Consider the following 17,988-nt stretch of genomic DNA (forward strand, 5'->3'; position numbering starts at 1 on the left):
GTGGGGTCCCCTTCTCTGAAAATATCAGTTTATTCAAAACACATTTCTTTGAGGTCCTGGCTGGGCTCAAAACTTATCTTTATTAGCGTTGCCAGAGTTGCAGTCCTGAGTTCATATTGTTTTCCTCTTTTGGGTTTATGACACACATAATGGTCTTACTTTTTCCATTTCTCCTTTGAATAACCCATTGATATTTACCGCGACTACTATCACAAGATAGTAAAACCTAAAACGTTTACAAATAGTTAAAAAAAAGTTTCTGTTGAAGGCATCTGAATTCCATTGAGAAGCTATCTTATCTTTCTAGCAGCATTGGGAGGGATTTGTGTGCCCATCGTCTCTAAATGTGGACACTGCAAATAACTAGCCAACGTGTGCAAACATTTGGCAGCCGTCTCTGCTCTTACAGATTTTCTAAACAAATTTGTCGTATTTTGTGTGTTTAAGGACTTTTGTGTGAACTGTGCTGCTAAGAAAACACCAACTTTGTGCTGGGATTAGAAAGCCCTGGTTGTCTGAGAACATTGTTTTGTTTGGAAGAAGAGAATGTAGCAGAAAACAGGCTTAAAATTCTGTCACATTCATGCTGACTTTTTTACTCATCATTTACAACCCTTTCACCAAGTTTTAGATTAAGAGGAGAACCCAAACTAGCACACAACTGTTTTGGTTTGGGCTCTGTATCGTGTCTTAAAACTCAATATATTTATCATTGGATGCCTGATACTCAGTGCATATCACACAATTGCTAATGTATGTGCTTAATACTGTTTATGTAATTTTTTAATTTAAAAACAAGCATAAATTGTCGTGTGTAACTCAGCTTTTTAATACTTTAGTTATATTGCTAACATCTGCATTGTATTTGTGTTTTCTTTTGCACATTTTCACCTTTTCTTTGCCTTTACCCTATCTGAAATTGACTTCACAACTTACATGTTTGTTTAAGATTACTAACCCCAAGAGCCTGAATCATGTTTATGGCTTCTCTTATCCTAACTGGCCTGATTTTAAAGCTACAACCCCAAACAGACCCAGTAATGCCTGAGCTTAGACATTGCTTAAAAAAGATATTGCTTCACATCCTACTTTAGTTATGCACAAAAGTTACATTAAGGAAATATTTTATATGGCTCATCAATTCCATTTAGTGCAGAATTTTAGTTAAACCAAGGCACAGAGTAATATTTGTTAAACAGTTTAGTTGTTAAAATATTAGTGGTAGTAGTAGAACTAGTAGTAGGTGCAGTAGGGTATGGAGGAGACTGTCTAAAATGTCTTTAAAAAGGTGCTTTCCTCTTTCCCTCTGGCTACATACCTGGCCTGCCCTGTAAATTCTGAGCAGGAGAGCTCCTGTATTTATGTGAAAGGTGCTATCTCATTGACAGTTAAGAAGGTTTTATCCATGCTTTTATTACATTTGCCATCAATAGAAAGAGTTTTTGTGCATATTCTTTTAAAAAAGCAAAGCATGAGTAAATAAATATGAATAAAAAAATGTAAACTCGCACTTGTGCTGGGGATAACAAATGGTAAATGGGCTGCATTTATATATCACTGTTCCATCTGCATCAGATGCTCAAAGCGCTTTACAATAATGCCTCACATTCACCCCAATGTCAGGGTGCTGCTATACAAGGTGCTCACTATACACTGGGAGCAACTAGGGGATGTATAATAAATGTATAATAAAAACATTCATGATGATGATAGCAAAATCCAGTAGATTAAAATTAGGTAACTTAATGATCATCTTTGTTTACCCTGTTTGGTGTGTGACCCACTCACTCACTCACTCATCTTCAACCGCTTACTCCAATTAAGACTCACAGGGGGCTGGAGCCTGTCCCAACAGTCATAGGGTGTGAGACGGGGTACACCCTGGACAGGACACCAGTATATAGACAAACACCTGGAGGGAACCCACACAAACATGGAGGGAACATGCAAACTCCAGACAGAAAGGCCACAGGCGGGAATCGATCCCATGACCGGTAAGCCACTGTGCTGCCCGACCCACTTACTAAATCCTAAATATGTTTGGACACTTCTTTCTCCACCCCACCTTGCCACAGATGTAATTTTAGTAAGTATCCCTCCATTTAATTCTCCACTGTAATATTTTACTGCAGATATCATGATTTTTCCATTGAAGTAGGCGTCGTCAGCTCTACTCTGCATTATTTGATTTGCAGCCGTCGTCTTCACTTTGGTCTGAAGTAATGCAGATGTGCACCAGCATAAATAAAAAGCCTATTAATCACTTCTTAGTCCTGTCCTGCTTTAGCACAAGTCGGGTAAGGTCGGTTAACCTGTGTTGGTTTTGAAAATATTCACTGCCACCTCCTGATTTTTAAAATGCCATAATGTGAATCACTTTTAGTTTAATGTTATTAGCAGTAGCTTTGCACATTTTACTCACCGCTGACTGCAACAGGAAAATGGAACCCATCTTCCGAGTGTCAAACATGTACCAAGTAGGCAAAATACACGCAGTAGTTGGCAGTTTTGTAAGGGGAGAAAAACAAAGGTGACTGGCGTAATGTTGGACGTCCAATAGCCAGCAGCACGAGTCCTTTAGACGGTGGGTTTTATGATTGCTGGAAACTATCGATGGGGCTACTGGCATTTAAGAAAAGCTTTCAGATTTAGTTTTTTAATACAAATGAGTTTTCATGAGTCTTTTTCAAACAACAGATCCAGTTTGAGAGGAGAATGTCCTGCACAGTCACCTTCTGTCTCTCCACCATTTCAAGTGTGCTGTTTACTGATCATTTATTTATGGGCTCCAGTCGCTCATAAAGTCCTAATGACCTTCATCCACCGAGGGCCGGATAATTGCATACTCCACCAAGTGTTTGATTCATCTGCTTCGTTAATGAAAGCAGCCCATTTGAAGATGATGCTGATCTGCTTTGACCAATGATGTGGCTGCATTTTTGTAGCTGTTTGTAAGCGGCGTCGCCTCGACGTCATCAGTCTGAGGTTGCTGTTAAAATGAAATGCTTGTTTATGCTTTTGTGCCTGTTGCCTATTTTAGCTGTCACATCTGGTTTGTTTTTTGGTCTGTGAGTGGGTAAAGTGAGAATAATTACTACTACTATTACTAGTAATTTGTGCCAAATGTCACAATAGTTTATTACATGTAATTGACAGGAGAAAAGGCAGATCAATATCCAGTGAATAAATGGCATCACATCTGTTCGGAGGTCAGCGTGATCATCAGCTGACTGTCATACAACAGAAGTCAGTAGATAGACTCGCCAGTTTGCTAATGCGTTCATCTAATGCTCATTTTAAAAATATGTACATTCTTTTTGGACGTGTTGAATACAGAACATAAGCAACCATTACTACAAAGTGATAAAATATACACATTGATCCTGTTTCTGACATTCTCAGAATTTCATGTCAGTTGCGACTCTGGAGGTTTCCCCTGATTGAAGTGACACAATTTACCACCTCCAAGCATTACACTTTACAGCTGTTCATTGGCACTGTTACTGTATAATTTTACAATGTATAAAAATGTCAGTATAATGTCCAACTGGTTGCAGAATAGATTGTGATTTTAGTTGGTTCTCCGTGACAAACCAATCAAAAGTTTCTACTGTTATAAGTCCAATAGGCAGCAGCTTGTGTGTACAGTGTCAACTGTGATTTCTTAAAGACCATCTGCATCTTGCTTATGTGTGTGTGTGTATAAAAATATTCACAGCTGTAAGTTGTGCTTGTCAAAAGAAATTGCCGTCCTTCCTCCTGTCCATCCGTATAGCAAAACCTTCCGCGTCCTAAAATTCAAGAACGTAACACTCTCAAAATCAAATTTTTTTTATACATTAATACTGGGAGGTAGGGGTAAGCAGTATAAATGATATATTCGGTTCACGGTATAAAATTGGTCGACGGTAGAGATTTAGACTCCACTGAACTATCGCGGTAATGCTTGTTGATGACGTCATCGTGTCTTCTTAAGTGGCTCCGAATGACTGCAAAAGGCTGCAGTCAGTGTTTTGGTCACAGGCTCCATCTCCACCTTGGCAGATTAAAACTTCTCCTTGTAAGAGTGTAACATCATAAGCTATTTTAACCCCCTGGAGTTGCCTGAATGAATTCGGTCATGTAGAAGTCACATGATCACAATTAATATATTCAAATATTAGATTTACATGTGGAAAAATGATAAGGTAGAAAACTAGGCACTGATCGAGGCTAATTTAAATACCAATGTTACAAAATGTTAGGGGAGGTGATGGTTTAGTGGTTAAGGTGTTGGGCTTGTAGACCAGAAGATCCTCGGTTCAAATCCCCACCTGACTGGAAAATCACTAAGGGCCCTTGGGCAAGGTCTTTAATCCCCTATTGCTCCCGGTGTGTAGTGAGCGCCTTGCATGGTAGCACCCTGACATTGGGGTGAATGTGAGGCATAATTGTAAAGCGCTTTGAGCATCTGATGCAGATGGAAAAGCGCTATAGCAATGCAGTCCATTTACCATTTACAAAATATTATTATTATTATAGTGAAACAGTTACATGTTCCATCGTTGGCTTTGACATTTTAACAAAATCGACTGGAGGGTTGGGGGGGGTTGGGGGGTTCTGCTTTGTAAAAAATAAGAAAAAGAGGTCCTGAATGGCCAATAGAAGGCTTTTTAAGATTGGACATTGACATCAGATGCGCTCCTCTTAAAAGTTGAGTTTCTCTTTGCTTCAGACGTGTTCCCGCTGAGCCTGAAAGAGAATCAGATGCTTCAGCTTCCCGAGTTGGCTGCCGCCTGTCGTCTTTGTTTCTCTTGATGCGTTCATCAAAAGAGAATGATACTGTGCTTGGAGACGGAAAAAGGTAGAACAATATGAAGACAGTATAAAGTGGAAGTGTCCACATGGCCCAGAAGGATGACTCCTCTGGGACTTTAGGGTAGCCTCTGGGCTTTTGTTGCAAAGCTTTTACCAGAAACATGTTTGTTATTGAGTCCCATTTTTCTCTGTTTTTCTCTTCTTTTTTGTAATGCACCATTTTAAAATAATAAGAATGCCATTGGGAGGAGTCTTTTCAACACAACTAAATTGCACTGTTTTAATGAATTACTTCATTAACAGTAAATGAATCAATTATCGTCCCCTGATAGATAATTTACCAATCAGACTGACTCACTCTCTGTGTCAAGACTCTGCCATCATTTGCTCCTTTTCTCTCTTTTGTGTCACTTTGAATTGAGTGTCAGATCCAGACGTTAATGCTGACTTAATGTACTTATTGATTGAGTTTTTTTTTTTTTTTTTTAAGCACAGGATGAGTTCTAGCCAGTAAAATGAATATTGCACTGGATCAGTGGTACAGCAGACAGACTTTACTTTCATTTGTTTGCAGATGGGATGAGCGACTTTTAAACCTTTTTTTTGGAGATATCAACATTAAATCATACACAAAATGCAGCCACATCAATAAGCAACTGCAGATCTGAATGGAATTAAAGGGCTATTTTCTTATTTTATTTTTTTCTCATTGATGTTGCTGTCTGGAGGGAGGGTTGGTTTAGTGAACTGCATTTGTGTGTTTTTCTTCATTGGATTTGTTTTAGATTTGTTCTGTTACATTCCAAGTTGTTATTGAATTTTGTGGGCTGCACATGTGTGCATGTTGCCGTCATAACAGAGGCTTTATTGGGTCATCTCAAATATCAGGGCTGTGAAAACTGTGGATCTGAGGAATTCTGTGACTCCTTTTTATTATTAATCTAGACTTTGTTTCATTGGAAAAAAAAAGACATTGTGGCTTTGAATGAATTTACATGAATTTACACAAGAATGTAAATGAGTTTTTATTAATGTAAACTTTTTTCATGGGAAAAAAGACATTGTGGATTTACTGGAATTTACACAAGAATGTGTGACTTTTTTTTTTTTTTACCAATAAGGTATGTTATTGATATTTTACCCTGATTTTTAAAATATTCTACAATCTTTAGCTGTGGTTTTTGAAATGCTTTAACAGTCTTTTCAGTCTTCATTAATTTCATGTAGTTTAATTGTTCTGAGTTAATGCATAATTTGGTTTACAGTTAAAAGGAAAATCATTCCAGGTCCTACTTCCACGTCATATTCTGTTATTTCAACATCATCATTGATGGTTCAAATGAAAGGTTGAATCTAGGATCATTTAAATATGCACGTCTTTTGAGATTTTTTTTTTCTTCCAGGAGATGCTGAAAATGTATCATTAGATACAATATTAATTAAGTTTCTGGGGCACCATGGGCCCTAGACCCCGGCTCAACCCCCTGCAAATTTTCCTTGGATTTCACAATTTTCATTTCACAGCCCTGATATCTAGAAAAAGTTATGTAGGTATTTGTATCCGCCTATGACAGCCCACACACACAATATTTGAAAAATGCTCAGTTTATGTTGTATTATCAGTTTTGGGCATCTGGTAAGAATGCCCCCTGAGCACCTGCCTACGGAGGTGTTCCAGGCACATCTGGCTGGGAGGAGACCCTGGGGAAGACCCAGGACTAGGTGGAGCGATTATATCTCCACACTGGCCTGGGAACACCTCGGTATCACCCAGTCACAGGTGGTCAATGTGGCCAAGGAAAGGGAAGTTTGGGGTCCCCTGCTGGAGTTGTTGCCCCCGCGACCTGATCATGGATAAACGATTGAAGATGTATGTATCAGTTAATATCCTATTAATTCTTTTAATGCTCTAATATGATGAGCCTGAAAGGGCAAAACAAGTAATGCATGTTATAATAAAGTCATTGTCCAAGAAATGAAAACCACAATGATATTAATTTATGGTCATGTTGCCCACCAGCGGTGCATTTCTCTACATGGCATCACCTTTGAGTTCCATAACGGACTAATGTGCTAAGCTCACAAAAATAGCTGTGAAATTATGTTTTAGAAAATCTGCTTGTTGTAATAATGGTAACTGTACAGGAAGTCAGCTGAAGGACTTGGATGAGTTTAATTGATTGAAGTAGTTGGGGCTGGAGAGGTTTGTGTGTCTTTTTAAACTTTTGCCACCACCACCACAGCATCCTGCAGGATGTCCTGTTGTCAACCTGTATGTGTGAACCATTGATTTCTGAATTACAAAGAGCGCGTTCCTGTGTGAGACACGTTGTCTCTCTTTGTGTACGTGTTTACACATTTCAACTGGCTGTGACTTTTATTTTGTTACTCGCAGTCAGTGTTGCCACAGTTACTTTGAAAAAGTAATCCAATTACTGATTACTCCTTGAAAAAAAGTAACTTAGTTACTTTACTGATTACTCAATCGGAAAAGTAACTAAGTTAGATTACTAGTTACTTTTTTAGTTACTTTCCCCAGCTGCCGACAACAACCCTCTGCCACCTCAACATGACAATGATACCTGTTTTGCCAAAACTCACTTTATAGTCACCCTTTCTTGAATTCAATGAAAATAAATACTTGTTTTATAAAAAGTAAAATAAAGACCTCTTTCTTGACCTCATATTTAACTGTTGACAGCACTGTAACAGTAAAACTTGCAATTTCTTACCTACATTGTTTATAAATGTAACTATTAAATTCATTCTAACATTTTTCTAACATTTAAATTCCCTCTAAACATTTTACTTGTCGAAATTATTATTTTAAGTAGTATTAGTAGTTGTAGTAAAAAAAGGCTTCAAAACTGGACCTTTAATCTAGGGGTGTTTTGTGTGTGTGTGTGTGTGGGGGGGGGGGGGGGACATTCCTGCCCCATTCCATCTGGATTCGCCCCTGCTTTGGAGTTTGAGCACAAAGAATGGATAACATTTATTTATGCAGAAAACATGACTAGATTTACAGGTAAGAAAGTTTTATTGTGTTTTCACATCATGTGGTCCTCAGAAAGAGAGCTTAGGTGCATTTGAGTGGAAAATAATGTTAGCTTTTGACGCGTTGCGGAGGATCAGCTGTTTTTAGCAGCAGATACGGAGCGTCTCAGAGAAAAAAAAGCATAAAAATGTCTTTGTAAAGCTCAGTGCAGGTGTGCTGTTGTCACCGTGCTTTAAGAGGTGATGACGAGCTGCTGCAAAAAACCGCGGATGAAAAGCTCACAGCTCGCTTAAAGTGGGCAGTTCAGTCGAGCCCCGACCCCCTGCCCACGGACCAAGTTTAATGCTGCTACCGACCACAATGTAAAAATAATAGTAACGCACAGTGACTTGGAGAAGTAACTTTAATCTGATTACTGATTTGGAAAGATTAACGCGTTAGATTACTCGTTACTAAAAAAAGTGGTTAGATTAGTGTAACGCGTTACTAAGTAATGCGTTACCGGCATCACTGCTCGCAGTTCACCGTGGACACCAAGCAGTTAAAGTGTAGATTTTTGTGTGAAGTTGGTGATTACTGAAGCATTCATTTAGACTTTACAGTGATGAGTGTAATGATTGCTGTGTATTTTCAGGTTTTAAAAAGAAAAATACAGCATTTTGCAAAGCATACTCATCTGAATAATCGATAGTGAAAGTAAAGCCCAATTTATGCTCCTCTGTATCCGCAGCTCTGTAGCACGGAGAGCCCTCTGTGTCATTACGAACTCCCTCCGAGCCCCTCTGTGATTGTGCTATGATTGGTCTGCTAAATACATAATTTCCAGAATCTCACTTTTCCGGTTTCACAGTCAACAACTTTCATGGGGTAGTTGGCCAGTCTTCATGAAAAAGTGCCATCCCGTATTGTTGTGGTGGTGAACTGCATTGCAACACCCACCAACCCCAACAGAGAAATTTGCAATGTTCAAGATTACGTTGAAGTAATTGCATAGCCACAGAGTTATGGAGTCGTAGATGCATTAAAGACCTTAAGGGGTAGCTGCTGTTCTAGTTTTTAGTTTACACACATCCAAAGGACGGACAGCGAGATGTTAATAAAATACAGTTGATTGACTTTTGCGTTGTGCTTCTTTGCGCCTCAGCTCTTCTGACAGAACAGACGGGGTGCTCTGACAGTCAGGCACACGTACCATTCTATAATTCATGATAGTGAGTCCTACTCTTGATTGTTTGACTGCAGATATGTTGTGTACTGTAGTCGACTGGCCATTGTGTGTGTATCAGCTGCTGTGGTTCTACAAATAGTTGTTTTGGTGATTCTGGAGGGAGATCTGTAGCAACAGCAAGTAATAGTCTCTCAGCATGATGGTCTCTTCATTCATTGCCTTCGGAGAATTCAAACCATTAAAATAAATACATGATGCTGTTTAAAATATCCCAGTACTGGCGTGCAAACAAGCCTTCCAAAGCGTCTTACCGGTCAGCAGGGTCGTAAAGCTCATTTCTCTTGTGTATTCCTCAAACGTAATGATACAGCTGTTTTCCACATTAGTCAATCCATCAGGATCGTACGCCCCACACAGTGTCAGTGATGGTACCTTATTCTGACACTTTGCAATGCAAAAAAGTGTGTCTCATTATGTCACACCTGGGATCATGACTTCAAAATCTACATCAAGCAAAAGGCAAATGGCTGCAGGGCCTGTGTGCGTTTCTCCAGGTGAAACTGGAGCTGCATCAGGAATCCGGCCTAAAACTTGTGTCAAATACTTATTATTATTATTATTATTATTATTGACTTAATTTTTCTGAAATATTGCAAATAGTAATGCAGTTTGAGCCATGTTGTCTTTGAAAACAGTTTGGTTTTGACTGATTTGTTGTTAACATCAGAATTAAAAAAAAATGTCTTTATTGTCCTTCACGTTTGTTCACTTCTTAGTCAGCTGGAAACAGCACAGGTTACACATATACCCCAAAACAGAAAATGTACCATTGTTAAAACAATAATATACATAAATATTTTATTTATTTATTTACAACTGGCGTCAAGATTGGCTGCACACGCATTATTGGGCCATTGGCATTTTTATCCAGGAACATCCATAACCCTTGACCATCACCTCCCAATATTTGCGATGCAGTTAGAGTATAAGATTTGTATTAAACCGTTTCAGTACGGGACGTTCAGTTCAATACAGGGCTCTGCACGGGTGAGTTCGCATTGCGTGTGTTTACCGTAAATTCTGGACTATATTAGCACTTGAATATTAGCCACAGCCACCAATTTTAAAAAGTAAAAAGAAATTGTGCATGAGGAACGCAGCTTTCAGGAAATCGACAGCATCGGCATATTTGTTGTTTGAGAAAATTTTATTTAACTTATTACCAGGCAACACTTTGCAATTATTTTATTTTCCTGTTTGTATAATGTTACAACAAATTGTTGGTTTAAACAACAAAGCAAATATAGGTTTTGCATTTTACTCCCGTACTGTACCAAAAATGAACCGAACCGTGACCTCAGAACCGAGGTACGCATCGAACCCTGATTTTTGTGTATCGTTACACCCTTATGAGACAGGGAATGATTTTATCTTTATACGAGGTCTGTGAGAAAAGTAACGGACCTTATTATTTTTTTCAAAAACCATATGGATTTGAATCACGTGTGATTACATCAGACATGCTTGAACCCTCGTGGGCATGCGAGAGTTTTTTCACGCCTGTCGGTTACGTCATTCGCCTGTGGGCAGTCTTTGAGTGAGGAGTCGCCCACCCTCTCGTTGATTTTTTTCATTGTTTAGGAATGGCTCAGAGACTGCTGCTTTGTTTGATCAAAATTTTTTCAAAACCTGTAAGGCACAACTGAGTGGACACCATTCGATAAATTCAGCTGGTTTTTCGGTGAAAATTTTAACGGCTGATGAGAGATTTTGGAGTTTTACTGTCGCCGTAAGGACGGCCCACGGCGCCTGACGGCGATCTGCGCTCCGAGGTGGCATTGTCTCGCTGTTTCAAGCTGAAAACTTCCACATTTCAGGCTCTGTGGACCCAAGACGTCGTGAGATAACAGAGAACTTTCAGAAGAATTCGGGATCAGGAGTTTATCCAGACATTCCACTGTTAAAGGAGATTGTGTAATGAAAGAACGTGCGGGCAGATTTGCATGTCGGGCCGGACCCGACCGCGGGGGGTCGCCACAGGAAAAACACCTCCGTGTTGGAAACCTTAACGGACAAGTTGGAACATGCCCAAGCTGTTAAACAATTTCTCAGATACTCATTTGTTGAAAGCCATCAAAAGCCGCCTGAATTTTACAAATGGTTTTCAACACGGAGGTGTTTTTCATGTCGCGGCGCAGACTGATTTGCCACGTCGTCACGGATCCGACTCGGCAAATTCGTCCGCACGTTCTTTCATTACAAAATCTCCTTTAACAGTGGAATGTCCAGGTAAACTCCTGATGTCGGCTTCTTCTGAAACTTCTCTGTTCTCTGACGACGTCCTGGGTGAACAGAGCTTTAAATTAGGATGTTTTCAGCTCGAAACAGCCAGACGGACGCCACCTCCGACCGCGCCGCGCCGATCCGCTTTGTGGGCTGTCCTTAAAGCGAAAGAAACTCCACAATCTCTCATCAGTCGTTAAAATTTACACCAAAAACCAGCTGAATTTCTCGAATAGTGTCCACACGGATATTCCTCACCAGTCCTGAAAAAATTTGATAAAGCAACGCGCACGACGCTCCCTGCAGCGTCTCAGACAAAGAGATTCCGACAGGAGGGGGAGTCCATACCTCACTCAAAGCCTGCCCACAGGCGAATGACGTCACCGACAGGCATGACAAAACTCACGCATGTGCACGAGGGTTCAAGCTTGTCTGACGTAAAAACATATGAATCAAATCCATTTATTTTTTGAAAAAAATAAAAAGGACCGCTTTTTTTTTTATCACAGACCTCGTATTACCATGAACAAATTCTCCCAAAAGATCAAAATCAACAATTTGGGGTTTGTGAAGTTTTTTTTTTTTGTAGTCTGTTTTTGTTGTTCTAAAGCAGTTCACTCAGATCACTTGTGTGTTGCTTGAAGGGTGATGAACAGAAGTAATCATGAGGAAAGCTGTTTCTATTTACTTTAGAGATGGAAGAAAAAGAAGAAATGAAAATATTGTTTAAAATAAGTCTTTGCCCGGTCACTTGTTAGCCTCTAAGAACCTTCAGTATAATTTCAGTCATTTGTATTTAATGTAATTGTGAAATAGCAAATTTGATTGGTGTCTGCAGCCTTTGTAGTAAATAAAGAAAGACTAACAGTCTTTCTGGAACAGGTGATTAATAAGCTTCATTTAGTGACGCTGTGCCTTCCTGCAGCTCTCATGGCTTGAATTTATTCTCTGCTGTCTGTTTGGAGGTTGTCCAGAGTGTGATGAATTAAGCAGGAGGCCTCCTGATTGTCTGTTTTGTGATATAGTGCCGTTAGTAAAACGGTGTTGCTTCACAGTACGGCTGCAGCTAATGATTGTTTTGCTCGTTGACTAATCTTTCTTACAATGATTAATCTACTAATGGGCTGATATTCTTGCCATTACTTACACATAATGTGGATCTGAAAAGTTAATGTGCAAAGTTGAAATGTGAATTGTGTGCTTATGGTAGATAAACAGTCGTGTTTTTGTCAGAGAGGAATGGGCGCCGGAAGTAAAGTGGTGACTTTGCCATTCATTTTCAGTCAGAGTGCATGTTTTGCATCAGCAAGAGATAACGGTCGCTCTGCCATGACCTACGCTGAGCCAAAGTAGACCTGACGTCTGTTTTAGGCAAATGCTGTGCAACGCAATACAGTGACTCCCAGCCCGATTGAACAGACATCGTAACATTGTCTGCTCAAACGAAATTGTCCAAGGTGGGTTTATCCAGAGACAGAAAATATTATGCAGAAAATGCTGTGAAACAGCCGTGTTTCTGTATAAACCTGTTTCTCATATACAGTGGAACCTCAGTTTTAGAACTTAATTCCTAATTGTTCTTCTTAAACCGAAACCTCTGTTCCTGTAAAAAAGTAAAAACACAGGGTTTTTACTCTTTTCACAACATTTCATGCATAAAAGGCAAACAAAATACAAGAATATGCGTAACATCTTATACAAAATACTGTACAGTAATTATAATAATATAGACGAATTAAATTTCACCTTACCAGTGCAGAAGAGATTTGATGTCAGTTCCACCATCCCTCCCTCTGAAGAAGTTATACTTCCTCTGTAGACGGCTCAGTACTGCTGTTCATTTATCCAGATCAGCAACAACTTTTCCATCTCTTCCAGTGTCCGTGAATTTTCTTTGGTAATCGCTCTCACTCCTTTGGCAACATTACCTCCCTTTATCGCCACTTTGTTTTTCAGTATGGTACAGATTGAAGATTTTGCCAGACCGTACTGCAGAGCGAGGTCTGACACACGGACGCCATTTTCATGCTTCAAAATGATCTCTTTCTTCACCTCTATTGTGGTTCTCACAACTTTCCTCTTTGGTTTTTCACCTTTGCCTCATTTCTTCGGTCCCATAATGACTTATTTAGGGGCAGCACCAACAAAAAAAATGGAAAATCCAGTGTGCGTAATTGAGGGCCTGAAACGAGTAGTCGAGTAACTCGAATAATTCGATTACAAAAATGTTCGAGGCAAATTCTGTACCTTGAAGCTTTGTTTAATGTTGTAGTACATATGCCAGGCCTGTGTGTGGTGCTGTAACGTCCCCAGAAAAAAACAAACAGAAGAAAACTCGAGCATGCATAAGCCATGTAAGCGCTAATCAAATTAGCACAATAGCTACAGCTTTCCAACGCAACACACAGAGTGAAATAAAACCTTTTAGGAGAAAAACAGTGCACGCTGATCATCTGAAATAGTTCACTGCGCATTTAAAGCGAAGCAGTGTGTTTGACTTTTTGTTTTTTTGTTTTTTTTTAATCACACCATTTTGTCCGCTACATCTCTAAGATGTAGCGGGCACACCCTGGAAACGGCCATCAAGCGACAAAGCCAACTACTTGTCGCTGTTGCTTGTAGCTAATGTGACCACAGTTGAACTCTTTATTGAAGATAAGTTGCCATCTGGTTTGTCCTTGCCACTGCACCAAACAGATTTATAATTTTTTTTTGTTTTCAGTGGTAGATGTTGTTACATTGTGTGAGGTGGTGCAGACTGATGTTGCAGGACCATGGGACATGTTTTGGCATCTAAGATTGGCTGTGAAAGCTGGATCATCTCGAGGGATGATGGAAACTACAGCTAAGAACTTGTAGTTTCTGGAAGTGGTTGAATGATTCCATCGTTGACTCAGACAGTTAATAGATGATACGAGATTACTGACATCTACTGGTTGAATAATGTATAGCTCACTTAGCTGGATGTCACAAAGCACAATTTTTGTGGACATGTAATGAAACAAACACTTATCTTTATTATTGACTAGATGGCTTTATCCCTGACCAGTAGGTCATTTGTATTTTAGAATTTGATAATACTCATTAAAGATGTGGATCCTCTGCCATGTTGGTATAAAACAAATCCTTTTTATATAAAAGTCAAAATGTTGGATTATTGTTGAAGCCTGGACCACCTGTGACAGTTGTCTTTAAGACATACCATTATACCATTTTCTTCATGATTGAATAGAAATTAATACATGTTAATTAAAAGTAACAGGTTACTCATTAATAATAATAAAAAATTATTCCATGTGTATCTATGTGTATCTGTGGCTCACCTGTTTTATGCAGTAAATTCTAACCTTTTTGTTTCCATCTTCGAGCCCCCTCACCTTCAGCATTCTGGTCATATTTCTGTGCTGTTTTTCCAATATTGTGTGTGTGTGTGTGTGTGTGTGTGGCACACGCTCATAAAATATCAATCAGCCGTGTGAACCCGGAGCCTCTCAGGCTTTATCCAGTCAAAGAAACTTTTCATGATGTGAAAGGGTGTGGGCCACTCAGTCACAGAGAGCGGATTGTGAGTACTGCTCACTCATGTTGGCTGCCATCGTGTTGTGCCCGGCCTGTGGCTGCTGGCAGCTTCATGCATGGGGCAGTGTGTTTGTATAGGCATATGCCACCCATCTGGGATTGAACAGCTGTTTTATCAACAGGGTTCCGTTAGTTTCCCGGTCTAAACTCACTTTTCAGCCGAAGTGTTTACGTGTGTCAGTTAGAGAACGAGGATGCATTAGACTGGCTTTAGGCTGGAGTGTAATTAATAATAATTTAATTGATTTAATAGTAATTTCCTTATTATTTATTACTAATTAGGATGAGGATGCATGAGACTAGTTGTAGGCTGGACTGTAATTAATAATAATTAATAGTAATTTCATTAATAATTTTCTTCTTCTTATTATTATTATTATTAATAATAATAATTAGGATGAGGATGCATTAGACTGGTTTTAGACTGGAATGTAATTATTAGCAATTTAATTAATTTAATAATAATGTCCTTATTATTAATTAGGATGAGGATGCATTAGACTGGTTTTAAGCTGGAGTGTAATTAATAATAATTTAATTGATTTAATAGTAATTTCCTTATTATTAATTAGGATGAGGATGCATGAGACTAGTTGTAGACTGGACTGTAATTAATGATAATAGTAATTTCATTAATAATTTCCTTGTTGTTATTATTATTATTATTAATAATAATAATTAGGATGAGGATGCATTAGACTGGTTTTAGGCTGGAATGTAATTATTAGCAATTTAATTAATGTAATAAATGTAATAATAATTTCCTTATTAATTATGATGAGGATGCATTAGACTGGTTTTAAGCTGGAGTGTAATTAATAATAATTTAATTGATTTGATAGTAATTTCCTTATTATTTATTATTAATTAGGATGAGGATGCATGGGACTCGTAGGCTGGACTGTAATTAATAATAATTAATAGCAATTTCATTAACTTAATAATAATTTCCTTATTATTTATTATTATTAATTAGGATCAATCAATCAATCAATCAATTTTTTTATATAGCGCCAAATCACAACAAACAGTTGCCCCAAGGCGCTTTATATTGTAAGGCAAGACCATGCAATAATTATGTAAAACCCCAACGGTCAAAAATGACCCCCTGTGAGCAAGCACTTGGCTACAGTGGGAAGGAAAAACTCCCTTTTAACAGGAAGAAACCTCCAGCAGAACCAGGCTCAGGGAGGGGCAGTCTTCTGCTGGGACTGGTTGGGGCTGAGGGAGAGAACCAGGAAAAAGACAGAGGAGCCTGAAAGCTGAAGGCTCTGCCTCCCATTCTACTCTTACAAACCCTAGGAACTACAAGTAAGCCTGCAGTCTGAGAGCGAAGCGCTCTATTGGGGTGATATGGTACTACGAGGTCCCTAAGATAAGATGGGACCTGATTATTCAAAACCTTATAAGTAAGAAGAAGAATTTTAAATTCTATTCTAGAATTAACAGGAAGCCAATGAAGAGAGGCCAATATGGGTGAGATATGCTCTCTCCTTCTAGTCTCCGTCAGTACTCTAGCTGCAGCATTTTGAATTAACTGAAGGCTTTTTAGGGAACTTTTAGGACAACCTGATAATAATGAATTACAATAGTCCAGCCTAGTGGAAATAAATGCATGAATTAGTTTTTCAGCATCACTCTGAGACAAGACCTTTCTGATTTTAGAGATATTGCGTAAATGCAAAAAAGCAGTCCTACATATTTGTTTAATATGCGCTTTGAATGACATATCCTGATCAAAAATGACTCCAAGATTTCTCACAGTATTACTAGAGGTCAGGGTAATGCCATCCAGAGTAAGGATCTGGTTAGACACCATGTTTCTAAGATTTGTGGGGCCAAGTACAGTAACTTCAGTTTTATCTGAGTTTAAAAGCAGGAAATTAGAGGTCATCCATGTCTTTATGTCTGTAAGACAATCCTGCAGTTTAGCTAATTGGTGTGTGTCCTCTGGCTTCATGGATAGATAAAGCTGGGTATCATCTGCGTAACAATGAAAATTTAAGCAATACCGTCTAATAATACTACCTAAGGGAAGCATGTATAAAGTTAATAAAATTGGTCCTAGCACAGAACCTTGTGGAACTCCATAATTAACTTTAGTCTGTGAAGAAGATTCCCCATTTACATGAACAAATTGTAATCTATTAGACAAATATGATTCAAACCACCGCAGCGCAGTGCCTTTAATGCCTATGGCATGCTCTAATCTCTGTAATAAAATTTTATGGTCAACAGTATCAAAAGCAGCACTGAGGTCTAACAGAACAAGCACAGAGATGAGTCCACTGTCCGAGGCCATAAGAAGATCATTTGTAACCTTCACTAATGCTGTTTCTGTACTATGATGAATTCTAAAACCTGACTGAAACTCTTCAAATAGACCATTCCTCTGCAGATGATCAGTTAGCTGTTTTACAACTACCCTTTCAAGAATTTTTGAGAGAAAAGGAAGGTTGGAGATTGGCCTATAATTAGCTAAGATAGCTGGGTCAAGTGATGGCTTTTTAAGTAATGGTTTAATTACTGCCACCTTAAAAGCCTGTGGTACATAGCCAACTAACAAAGATAGATTGATCATATTTAAGATCGAAGCATTAAATAATGGTAGGGCTCCCTTGAGCAGCCTGGTAGGAATGGGGTCTAATAAACATGTTGATGGTTTGGATGAAGTAACTAATGAAAATAACTCGGACAGAACAATCGGAGAGAAAGAGTCTAACCAAATACCGGCATCACTGAAAGCAGCCAAAGATAACGATACGTCTTTGGGATGGTTATGAGTAATTTTTTCTCTAATAGTTAAATTTTTTTAGCAAAGAAAGTCATGAAGTCATTACTAGTTCAAGTTAAAGGAATATTCAATAGAGCCAGGCTAAGTGAAGATCTTCTAAATTAGTGAGACGCCATTTCCTCTCCAACTTACGGGTTATCTGCTTTAAGCTACGAGTTTGTGAGTTATACCACGGAGTCAGGCACTTCTGATTTAAAGCTCTCTTTTTCAGAGGAGCTACAGCATCCAAAGTTGTCTCCAATGAGGATGTAAAACTATTGACGAGATACTCTATCTCACTTACAGAGTTTAGGTAGCTACTCTGCACTGTGTTGGTATATGGCATTAGAGAACATAAAGAAGGAATCATATCCTTAAACCTAGTTACAGCGC

The 17,988-nt window shown here is 38.8% G+C and overlaps 1 protein-coding gene across 1 annotated transcript in view; it reads left to right on the top strand.

The window, feature by feature from the left end:
- The window catches only part of LOC117501115 (neogenin-like), a 336,724-nt gene that overhangs the window by 8,356 nt on the left and 310,380 nt on the right, over positions 1–17,988 (top strand). The gene's annotated exons all lie outside the window — the stretch shown is intronic.

The sequence above is a fragment of the Thalassophryne amazonica genome, chromosome 2 (assembly GCF_902500255.1).
Source record: "Thalassophryne amazonica chromosome 2, fThaAma1.1, whole genome shotgun sequence".
Lineage (NCBI taxonomy): Eukaryota > Metazoa > Chordata > Actinopteri > Batrachoidiformes > Batrachoididae > Thalassophryne > Thalassophryne amazonica.